General features: G+C 46.4%; 1 protein-coding gene across 1 annotated transcript in view; it reads right to left on the bottom strand.

The window, feature by feature from the left end:
• Positions 1-9,926, bottom strand: part of LOC107119955 (target of rapamycin complex 2 subunit MAPKAP1) — a gene marked incomplete at its 5' end in the record, with an annotated part of 50,037 nt that overhangs the window by 28,076 nt on the left and 12,035 nt on the right. The gene's annotated exons all lie outside the window — the stretch shown is intronic.

The raw sequence follows: 9,926 nt of genomic DNA, 5'->3' as shown, positions 1-9,926 counted from the left end.
CGGCTCCAAAGCGGCGGCGGCGAGGACGGCAGCAGAGCGTTCCCTGCGCATGCGCAGGGGACGTTCTGTAAGTTTCGGGGGGATTTAAGTATCCCCCCGATATTTTTGTCCAGTTTTTAGATTTTTGTGCACACGTGGGGACTGGCCCACGTGTGCACAAACCTCCCCCGGCCCCCCAAGTGCCCCCGAAGTGCGGATATAGCGATCCGCACGGAGGGGGCAACTTGGCTATTAGATATAGTGATTCTCTTAATTCCTCATTACCCGTTTTCTCCATGAAAACCAACAACCCAGTTCTTCCCCTCTTTTTAAGAATCTGGAGTCAGTTTCTAATCAATTCAAAGAGAGAAATTCAAAGAGAGGAGAGGCAGGGCGGGAGGTTCTGCAAAATTTCAGAATTTCACTCTGTAGATGCTCAGAGGCAGGTGAGTATCTCCCAAAACCTTCCTATTCTCCTGCTAGAGCAACACTGTGTGGTGTGTAACATAAAACAACTGCAAGAACAGGGGGTACCAAAGAGAAATCCCACTTTTCAAAGAGGGAGGGAAGAGATCATAAGAGGAATCAATGTCTATATGTAAAAACCAGGGGATTTCAGAAAAATAAATATCCCACCTCATAACAGCACTACTTGGCTCTGTGAGCAATGTGGCCCCAATCCACACTGTGTGCATATTGAGCTCTAGATAAGGAGGGGCTCCTTGGTTTGCGCCAAGAATCAAATGGCAGATATTGTGAACTGCTCCCCTTGTTGTTGTTGTTCAGTCGCACAGTCGAGTCCGACTCTTCGCGACCCCATGGACTAGATCCCGCCAGGCCCTCCTGTCTTCCGCTGTCCTCTGAAGTTTGCTCAGTTTCATGTTCGTTGCATCGATGACACTGTCCAACCATCTCATCCTTTGCCGTCCCCGTCTTCTTTGACCTTCAATCTTTCCCAGCATCAGGGTCTTCTCCAGTGAGTGCTCCCTTCTCATTTGGTGGCCAAAGTATTTGAGCTTCAGTTTCATTATCTGGCCTTCCAGGGAACAGTCAGGGTTGATTTCTTTTAGGATTGACTGATTTGATCTTCTTGCAGTCCAAGGGACTCTCAAGAGTCTTCTCCAGCACCATAGTTCAAAAGAATCTATTCTTCGGCGCTCGGCCTTCCTTATAGTCCAACTCTCGCAGCCATACATGACTACTGGGAATACCATTGCTTGGACCATGCGTATTTTTGTTGGCAGGGTGATGTCTCTACTTTTTATCATGCTGTTTAGGTTCGCCATCGCTTTCCTCCCAAGTAGCAGGCGTCTTTTAATTTCATGGCTGCAGTCACAGTCTGCGGTGATTTGGGATCCCAGGAACGTGAAGTCTGTCACTACTTCCACGACTTCCCCCTCTATTTGCCAAGGAGTGATGGGACCGGATGCCATGATCTTAGTTTTTTTGATGTTGAGCTTCAAGCCCACTTTTGCGCTCTCCTCTTTTACCCTGAGCAAGAGGCTCTTTAGGTCCTCTTCACTTTCTGCCATTAGAGTGGTATCGTCTGCATATCTGATCTAAAGAAAAGTTCTCTAAATTGTTAAAATGGGGGAGCGGGGACAAGCTGCAGATAGCCGAATGTGTTGAAGAAGCTCAGAAGTATTGATACAAACAGCAAGTATGGTGCCCTGTCAGCCTTTCAACAGATGGGAAAAGGGGAAGAATGCATGTGTCTGCTGATCACCATTTCAAGGATTATTGCCCAAGCTTTCCCCATATTAAGGGCTCTGCTCCCAACTACCTTATTTATTTATTCTACAGTAGGCTATTCTTCATTGATTTAAAAGCCAGGAGGGTGACAGCAACATTGTCATATGTTACCTGCAGCTCCTAATATGCTGCAGTGGTTCCAGTGTACACTAAGGGAGGTGGTGCATGCACTGTGCCTTAGTGTTCATGCACACCAATTTGTCTCATTACCAATGCTGATTTCTCCATGTCTATTACCCCTCTGCACCTAACCCCATTCACGCCAGCTATTGTCATTTGCCTGCTAATGTCATTCGGCATCTGAAATCACTCCACTGTCCAAGATATAAGGGCATGGACTCCCATTCTAGCTGTATCTGAAGAAGTGAGCAGTGACTCATGTAAGCTCATACCTTGCCACAAATTTTGTTAGTCTTTAAGGAGCTGCTGGATTCTTGCTCTTTTCTACTGCTAGACAGACTAACATGGCTACCCATCTTGATCTATCACCAATTTGCCTGCATGTGCACTCCACAAGACGCACCTGTTCCCCTGCTTCAGAGAGTGAAGCTTGAGACATTCTGGAGAAGGATCTGAACCCAGAAGAATGATGACTCTAGTTGCTTGCACTTACCATATTTCAATAAGGGCATTTCCCAAAAGGCAAAAAGTTGGGACAAAGTAAAGGCAGTGATTCGCTAGGAGCAAGGGCCAGGTAATATGGGCAATCACATGAGACTGTCATTCCATTAAGGCACAGAATACATCATACTAAATAGTCAATCCAATCATGACCATATTGTTTCTAGCAATCAGCAAGGCTCAGCTTTCTTGTTCTGCAGGATACATAGCTTTCATGCTGCAAGAATGAGGAGGAAGAGCAGGCAGGGTGTGCATGCATGTGTTTGTTGGCAACCTCTCCTCTGCTATTCAAAACATTCATGCTGTAGCTAGGGCCAGCCCAAGCATTTTGGGTGCCCTGGGCTGGGCACCCAAGCCGCCACCTCGCGTCACAGGGAGGTGGGGAAATGGTGCCCAGCCTCCTCTCCCCCCATGTTGTGGGGAATGGGAAGCCAGTGCCTTCCTTCCACTCTCTAGCATTGTGTCGAGAAGTTGCTGCTTGCCCTCCTCGCCTCCCAGTGGAGGGGGCAAGGCCTGGGAGTGGAGTGGAGGAGTACACACACCCCCTCTTCCGCCACACCATGACAAGAAGATGCCGCTGGCCTCTCTGCCCCCCCCCCAGTGAGACGAGGCAGAGGGGAAGAGGGTCAGGCCAACCCTCCCCCCGAGGTAGGGAAGGAGGAAACAGGCTCCTCACTGGGGCTGGAGGCACCTCTCAGGGCTGACCCTGATGTTGCGGGTGGGTGGCCAGGTGGGGGGTGGCAGCTGGGCTAGCTGGTGCCCACCTCGGGCAGCCTAGGCAATTGCCAATGGTGGTCTGGGGGATGGGCTGGCCTTGGCTGTAAATCGGGACAAAATGCAGTCTGGTGCCATTTTGAAGACAAAAAAAGGGGGCACTCTGTGCTTCCCTACGTTGCTAGTTTTTAAAAAAATGTGTACCATACTCTAGGAATAACACTGGAGGCTTTGTTTGTCAGCCACCAAAATTACATTTACCGTTGCCACTGGCATCTGTGTTTGTGGGTGCCTGATCAAATGTAATCAGATAAGTAACACTTCTCATATTCCAAAACTCATGTGTTTGGTTATCCAAATATTTAATTGATTGTGTGAATATAACACTGTTCCTCCACATGTATCACGTGTCCTCTTCACTCTATGATTCAGCTGTTTCATAATCTCAGTATCTAGCAGTTAAGTGTCTGGGCCCTGTTCTAACCACAGAGGCAATAAAGCTGGGCCACCAGCAGACACAGTAGGGGTTTCTGCATACTTTGAGGATTCCCCAGATGTGCAGAAAAACATGACTTTGTAAATTAACCAAAGAAAAGAAGTCCAAAAGAAAGACAGTCAGAACCCCCAACTGTAACTGATAAGGACTGAACACTGAGAGGAGCTGAGTCAAATAAAATAAATAATGGGGTAGGGATTAACCGTCTCAAACTCATGTGAACTTAGACTATAACAGAGGGGGAGATCTTGGGCGTGTGGGAAGGGTTTCCATATTGCTCCCCTGTCTCATGATTCCTCATGCGTGGTCTGGAGAGATTCATGGGTTCATACAGAAAACAAGTATTCAGTTCTAGCCATGTAAGAACTGGTCAATTAATCAGATAAATCAAAGATATCTTGAGTGACCAAACAGATGCTCATAATTAATTAAGCAGCAGATTTTGAGCAATTTTTAAACATTATTTTTAATTCAAGTAATTATAAAAACTGCAAATGGTATCCTCCTAAAAAAGGCATTCTTGCCAGGGTTAAGGGGAATGGGTCTTCAAACAGGAGGCTCATTGAAACACATGCCCGCATCATCCTCTAAAACAAAGCACCTTTTCTCTGATGCATTTTTTCCTGCAGATTTGACCAATTAATCAACTATAATTCCTATAATGAATCAACTACAGTTGAATCATGTGAGAATCCTACTCATTTCTAATCAATATCCAATCACATCCTTTCCCCAAGATGCCATAATTCTCTCCAAATATTCAAAAGACATCCTGCGTTCTGCAGCCTTAAATGAGGCCATGTTTTCAGCAAGACTGACATTCAAAAGGCAACTTCTAAAAGGAGAACCAACTTGCACCTTGTCTAGATTTGTGTCTGGCCACTTGGCGATGAAAGTCTTTTCCTGCATGTACAATCCCAATGCATGCATGGAATGTTGCTGACATTCCAAAAGAAAACAGCAGGGAGGTCCTGCTCTTGCGAAGCTCAGAGCTGAATATGCTTTCTTAATGTTAGTGCATAGCCTTGAAATTGGCCCAGTGGAAGTTAAGATGGCCTGCTGATGGATTTGTATTCTACCTTCTGAGCAACGATCTCCAAGGCAGCTCACAAAAGATCAACGCAACACTGTCCTTCCTTCATGTCTGCAGTCCAACAACAATGGGTGCAGAAATCTTTCCGGCATGGAGGGAGGAAACAAGATTGCTATGGTTGCACATTCTCTGGCTGATGGCTGGGGCCATGGTGTTCTTCCTGGGAGGGAGGGGCTGCAGTGTCTCAGTGACCCTTGGTCTACAGAGTTCAGAGTGTCTTTACAGCCCCACGGAAGTGACCCCTCTTCTTCCCATAACATCATACTGCATTTTAAGGGATCCATTACATTTTATTCTGCTTTCTCTGATATATATATATATTCTCCTCCATTTTATCTTTGAAACAAACCTGTGAGGTAGGTTGAGGGTGTGAGGGTGTGTGTGTGGCCCAAAATCACCCAGTTAAGTTTTTCAGCTTGATGTGGGATTTAAACCTGGCTCTATTTCTTATTGTACTAAATCAGATTGAGAGATTCCCTCAAGTGGGTTTGAACCCTGGCGTCCTCAATCCAGGCTCAGGCCTGATATTCTATTGTGTGCACCACGGTGGCTCTAAAACATTATTAATGACTTGGGTAGATGCTCAACAACCACAATTCAGTTTTGGAACTGTTGCTGTAAGATGGGAAAACTTTCAAGTTGAAACGTCATGATATATGGAGAATTCAGGTCATGTAATTTGTGAGGATGGGTGAACATTTAATATGGTCTCCATTTTCTTAGTTTCTGGTTTCTGCGACCAAAAGTTCCAAAACCTCACTTTGGTTAAAGGAGAGCAACAGTTTTGATGATTTTCTCAGAGCGGGACAGTTGCTGGCAAGGATGCCAACTTGGCTTTGCCCTGTCAGATCATTTTCAGAGTCTGTTTGTATCCCAGTACGTATTTACCACTTTTCATAACCAGCAGAAGCCTAGAGTTGATGGACTCAAGGGGCTTTTTCATCTTCTTGGCGGCCACCATCCTTGTGGCTCATGTTGGGCCGGCTGTTATCAGATAGGTGTTGATCTGGATGCATTGGAAGATTCCCTATGGCTATACTAACAGCCCATTTGCAGAGGCACTTCTTTTTCTCTGCTGTGTGGGGAAGCGAATTCCCAATTGGCGGCCACTGGCCACATGTAGAAGCTGCGGTGTCACACAGCAACAAAAATCAGGTTCGCAACTTGCTTGCCAAAAGCAGTGGTGTGCTCCTGCAGGGCTGAAAACGATAGTGGTAGCACCACAAACTTGGTAGTGTCTTTACAGCCCTTTACAGCTCTTCAGGGCCTGTGTGTGTGTGTGTGTCACTCATTCTCTTGTACCTTTGTGGTTTCCAAAAGCCAGATCAGAAAGAAAACAAGGCCAGGGAAATGGGTGATCTACATGCATGTTATGTTAAACTTAACTCCCATGGAGGCCAAGAGAGTGTTACCCTCTGGAATCTGACCACTGCGTATAGCTTCAGGCAGCTGCTGCAAACAAAGCTTGCATTTCAATTAATCAAGTAGTGCAATTTGTCACTGAGCACCCCTACCAGCCCAGATACCATATTTCAATTACAGACAGCGACAAGAGCCCAAAAGGATGCTAGGAGGGTGACAATCAAATAAGAAAGCAGGGTTCTCCATTAGGAGAGGGATTCTTTATTAGGACGTTTCACTTCAGGCAGCCCTGATCATTAGGTGTCCAAAATCTACATATCTCCCCTGTGAAAATATTATCAGCAGCTGTCATCTTGATACTAAACAAAACAAAACTTGGTTGCATTTTTGCTCTGCAAGGACCCAGGAAAAGCAGTGCAAAACAGTATATGATCAGATCCTTTGTAATGGAAATACAACAGACTACTCCCCTGCCCACCCTAATACATAAAAAACAAACTCAAATAACCCCTTGTGGGCCTCTTCTCTTTCCTTAAGGCATACAAACACAAAACATCTCATTTGCAGCAACTCCCAAGAATTCGCACAGTGGAGTCAATATTGTTAATGCACCCGTGTTAATTTGATAGGATTTGTCAGGTAACTCCACTGGAAAATTATATAAAACTGTTCCAGATGAACAGATGATAGTGACACGAATTAAAGTGATAGAACAATAGTGGAATATAAATCAGAAATGACACCCAAAGTGGCTGTTGATTTATTGCCATCCTGAGTCTGGTTCTGGGCTTCCATGTATATTAGCACTACAAATCTGGGTCCATTTAGCCAAGAGATGCTCATACATACATCACTGGCTCCTGCTCCAAGCCAAGGTCACTTCTCGTTGCATCAATCTTTTCCTACGGAGGCTACTTCACAAAAAAGGCAGGGGCTGTGGAGCCATCTCGGATGTAACAGACTCCTCTCCCACCCCATTTCATCTTTCTTTTATCATGTAAAATACACTTTAAACTTCCTATTATTTTTATCTGCAAATTGTTGCTGTATACTCCCATCTATTATAGCTGTATCGCATCATCGGTTGCACCTGCTCGCACACGCACGGATCTGCAGGACTGGATCCTTTGTCAAGTCAGCCCTTTCTTCCCCTCCCCCTTTATTTTTGGCAATTCCTACGCTGGTGCATGCTATGTTGCTGGAACTATGGAGCTTACCAAATTGTGCAACTATACGATTTTGGTTCCCAAGTTCCCATTTCTGTCACAGTTTCAACCCATTTGGGAAGAAACTGCAGACGTCCATGTCTGTCCCCCCCCCCCCACTGCACTAATGAATTTTGATGGGAAAACTACCATTAAAATTGGCACCTGTTCTTGTGCCAATGGCATAGAAGTAGCATATGGCATTAAAATGACGTCAGAGAAACTAAAAAACTGGAAGCATCAGCATATACATACACTGAAAGAAAAAGGCTCATAACAACGTATTAAGAAGACAAAATAATAAAAAATAAAAAGGGTATCTTCATACATCCTGAGCTGGAAGCAATGTGTTTTATCAGTTTGTAGCAGTTTTACAACCAGATCCTGACAATCTTAACTTAGGGCCAACACAGCAATTCCGTGCAGTTACTCCGGTCTAAGTCCACCGATCTCAGTGAGGTTGAGAATACACTGTCCCTACATAGGATTGCACTGTAAATCATGTTTATTTAGAGGAGTTTACTTCCAGGGAAGTAAGTATACTTAGGATTGCAGCTGTAGGATCTCTGGCCTGTTTTCCCTCGCTTCCCCCACGCCTGGCACTTCTTCCTAAAACACCTAAGAGATGCCCTCTCTCTTTCTCCGGACCTCTCCTCTCATTACCTTAATGCTTTAATCCTCATCCCCAATTAAAACTAAGCCTTGACACAACTTCCTGCATTGGCTTCCTTTTGTTCTTCATTGCCCTGACCTCGACCATCCCCCCCCCCCCCCCAATTTAAAATGAGATGGTGCATTCCTCATGGCAAGAATTTACTCTTTCTGTAAATTATTAGCACAGCACTATATACCCTGAAGGCTATAAACTCTCGATACTACTCAGAGCTTTGTGGCTTTGCACCCCAGTTCATGGTTACGCACACTGCGATGCTCACACAAAGCTTCCGCTTGCACCCCCCTCTCTTCAGAGGACAGGTCATGGAATGCTCCCCCCTCTTCAAACCCCCTGGCACATATAAAACTGCTTTCAAATCACTGTGCCGTCTTCCCAGTCTGGCCATGTTCTTCTCCACTTGGTGAAGGGGTCAGAGAAGACATGTTCCAGCCAAAGGCCCTTCCCTCCTCTCAATGCACATAAAGGGTTGTGTGTGCGCATGTGTGGGTTTAGGTAGGAGGATGTCTACACAGCCCTGCAACGGAGTTTATTTTATAACTTAACTTAAAGATTACAAACTTAACTTACATGAGTTTATTGGCGGGGGGGGGGGGGGGGGGGGACAGAAAATGTGATGGCACCAGAAACGGGCAAGGCCTGTCCCTTCCCTCTGAAACAAGACAAAGCCATTTGTTTCCTCGCTAACAGGCTCTCTCTGTGTTAACCATTTATCTTTAGTGATCTGTCACGACCTTTTCAAGCTCCTACTTCTGACAGCTTCCAGATACAAGTGAGTCAAACTTCCCTGGAAGGAAACTATCACCCCCAGATAGTTTGCTCAGGAGCAGAAAACATGCTGCCCTCCATCAGCACCAGCGTATAAATCCTTTCCTTAACAAGACAGTACGATACCAAAAAATATATATACAGAAAAGAAGAGCCTCCAAGTGGATGTAACTTTCCGAGAAATAAATATCTAGTTTAGGCTTTATACACACAAAGAGAGAGGCAGGATTTAAAGACTGGAAAGGGAGGATGGTTTAAGGTCTTCAAGGCCTCAAGTGGGGTGGAAGGAGCTCCGTGAGCTTTAAAAATTAAAATGAACAAAGTAACCCAAATTCTGTAGCCTGTCTCAATTATGTGAATTATTCAGACCGGGCTTCCAGTCAGATCTGTTGCAATGCCTGGAAGCCCGGAGCCTCCTGGCTCCAGCCTCCCACTTGCCACTGACACTCACCCTGTCAAGGAAGCCCCACCTTGGTACTGTGCTCTGCTGAGAGGCCAGCCAGGCAACCAGCCCCTGGCCAACACCAACCACAGAGAAGCCGGGGCAGTGCCAGGGCTGACAAGGCTGGCTACAGCAATCAGCTAGCCAATGGAGCCACACCTTGCCAGTCGTCACGTGGTTCTCCTGGGCGCCCCAGAGGCAGCAGCCCTTTGAATCTTGAGGGGGCATCAGACAACCCTGGCCCCATGCCCGGGGGAGGGGGGGAAGACGATTGGGTTCTAGCGGCCGGATGAGAAGGGGAACGGAGGGGCTGGTGGAGACAACAGAGACTGGCTTGGGCTATTTAAGCGACTGTGACCTGTGGCCAGGCAGGAATTGGATGGAACGGCTCCTCTCTCTGCTGGACCACACCAGAGAGTCCAGGGAGGGCAGGGAGCTTCCCAACAGGAGGGAGAGGACCTGGGTGGCTTGAGCCCCCCCCATATCTGAGGCATAAAAACGGCAGAAGGGCCAACGTTCTCCACCTCTCCCAGCACAGGACACACGTCAGCTGACACTGTGACAACTTTGGGGTTTCATTTCGGGGTGCACCACCAGAAACACCCCCCCCCATGCAATAAACAAACAGAGCCGTCTTTGTTGTTGACAGTTCTCTCAACATGAAAATTTGTCACATATATCAGAACTCTCAGAAATCCAACCTGGCCCTTCTGCAAGTGCCCCCCCCCAGTACAAGTGGGAAGGGGGGGGGAGTTTCATTCTCACAGGGATGCTTTCTAGGTCTGGTCATAGGGATTACATTCAAGCAGGTACACTACTGT

This window comes from Gekko japonicus, unplaced genomic scaffold, assembly GCF_001447785.1.
Source record: "Gekko japonicus isolate JY-2015 unplaced genomic scaffold, Gekko_japonicus_V1.1 scaffold1640, whole genome shotgun sequence".
Lineage (NCBI taxonomy): Eukaryota > Metazoa > Chordata > Lepidosauria > Squamata > Gekkonidae > Gekko > Gekko japonicus.
Note: the sequence above shows the minus strand (reverse complement) of the source record. Positions and strands in the feature narration are given on the sequence as shown.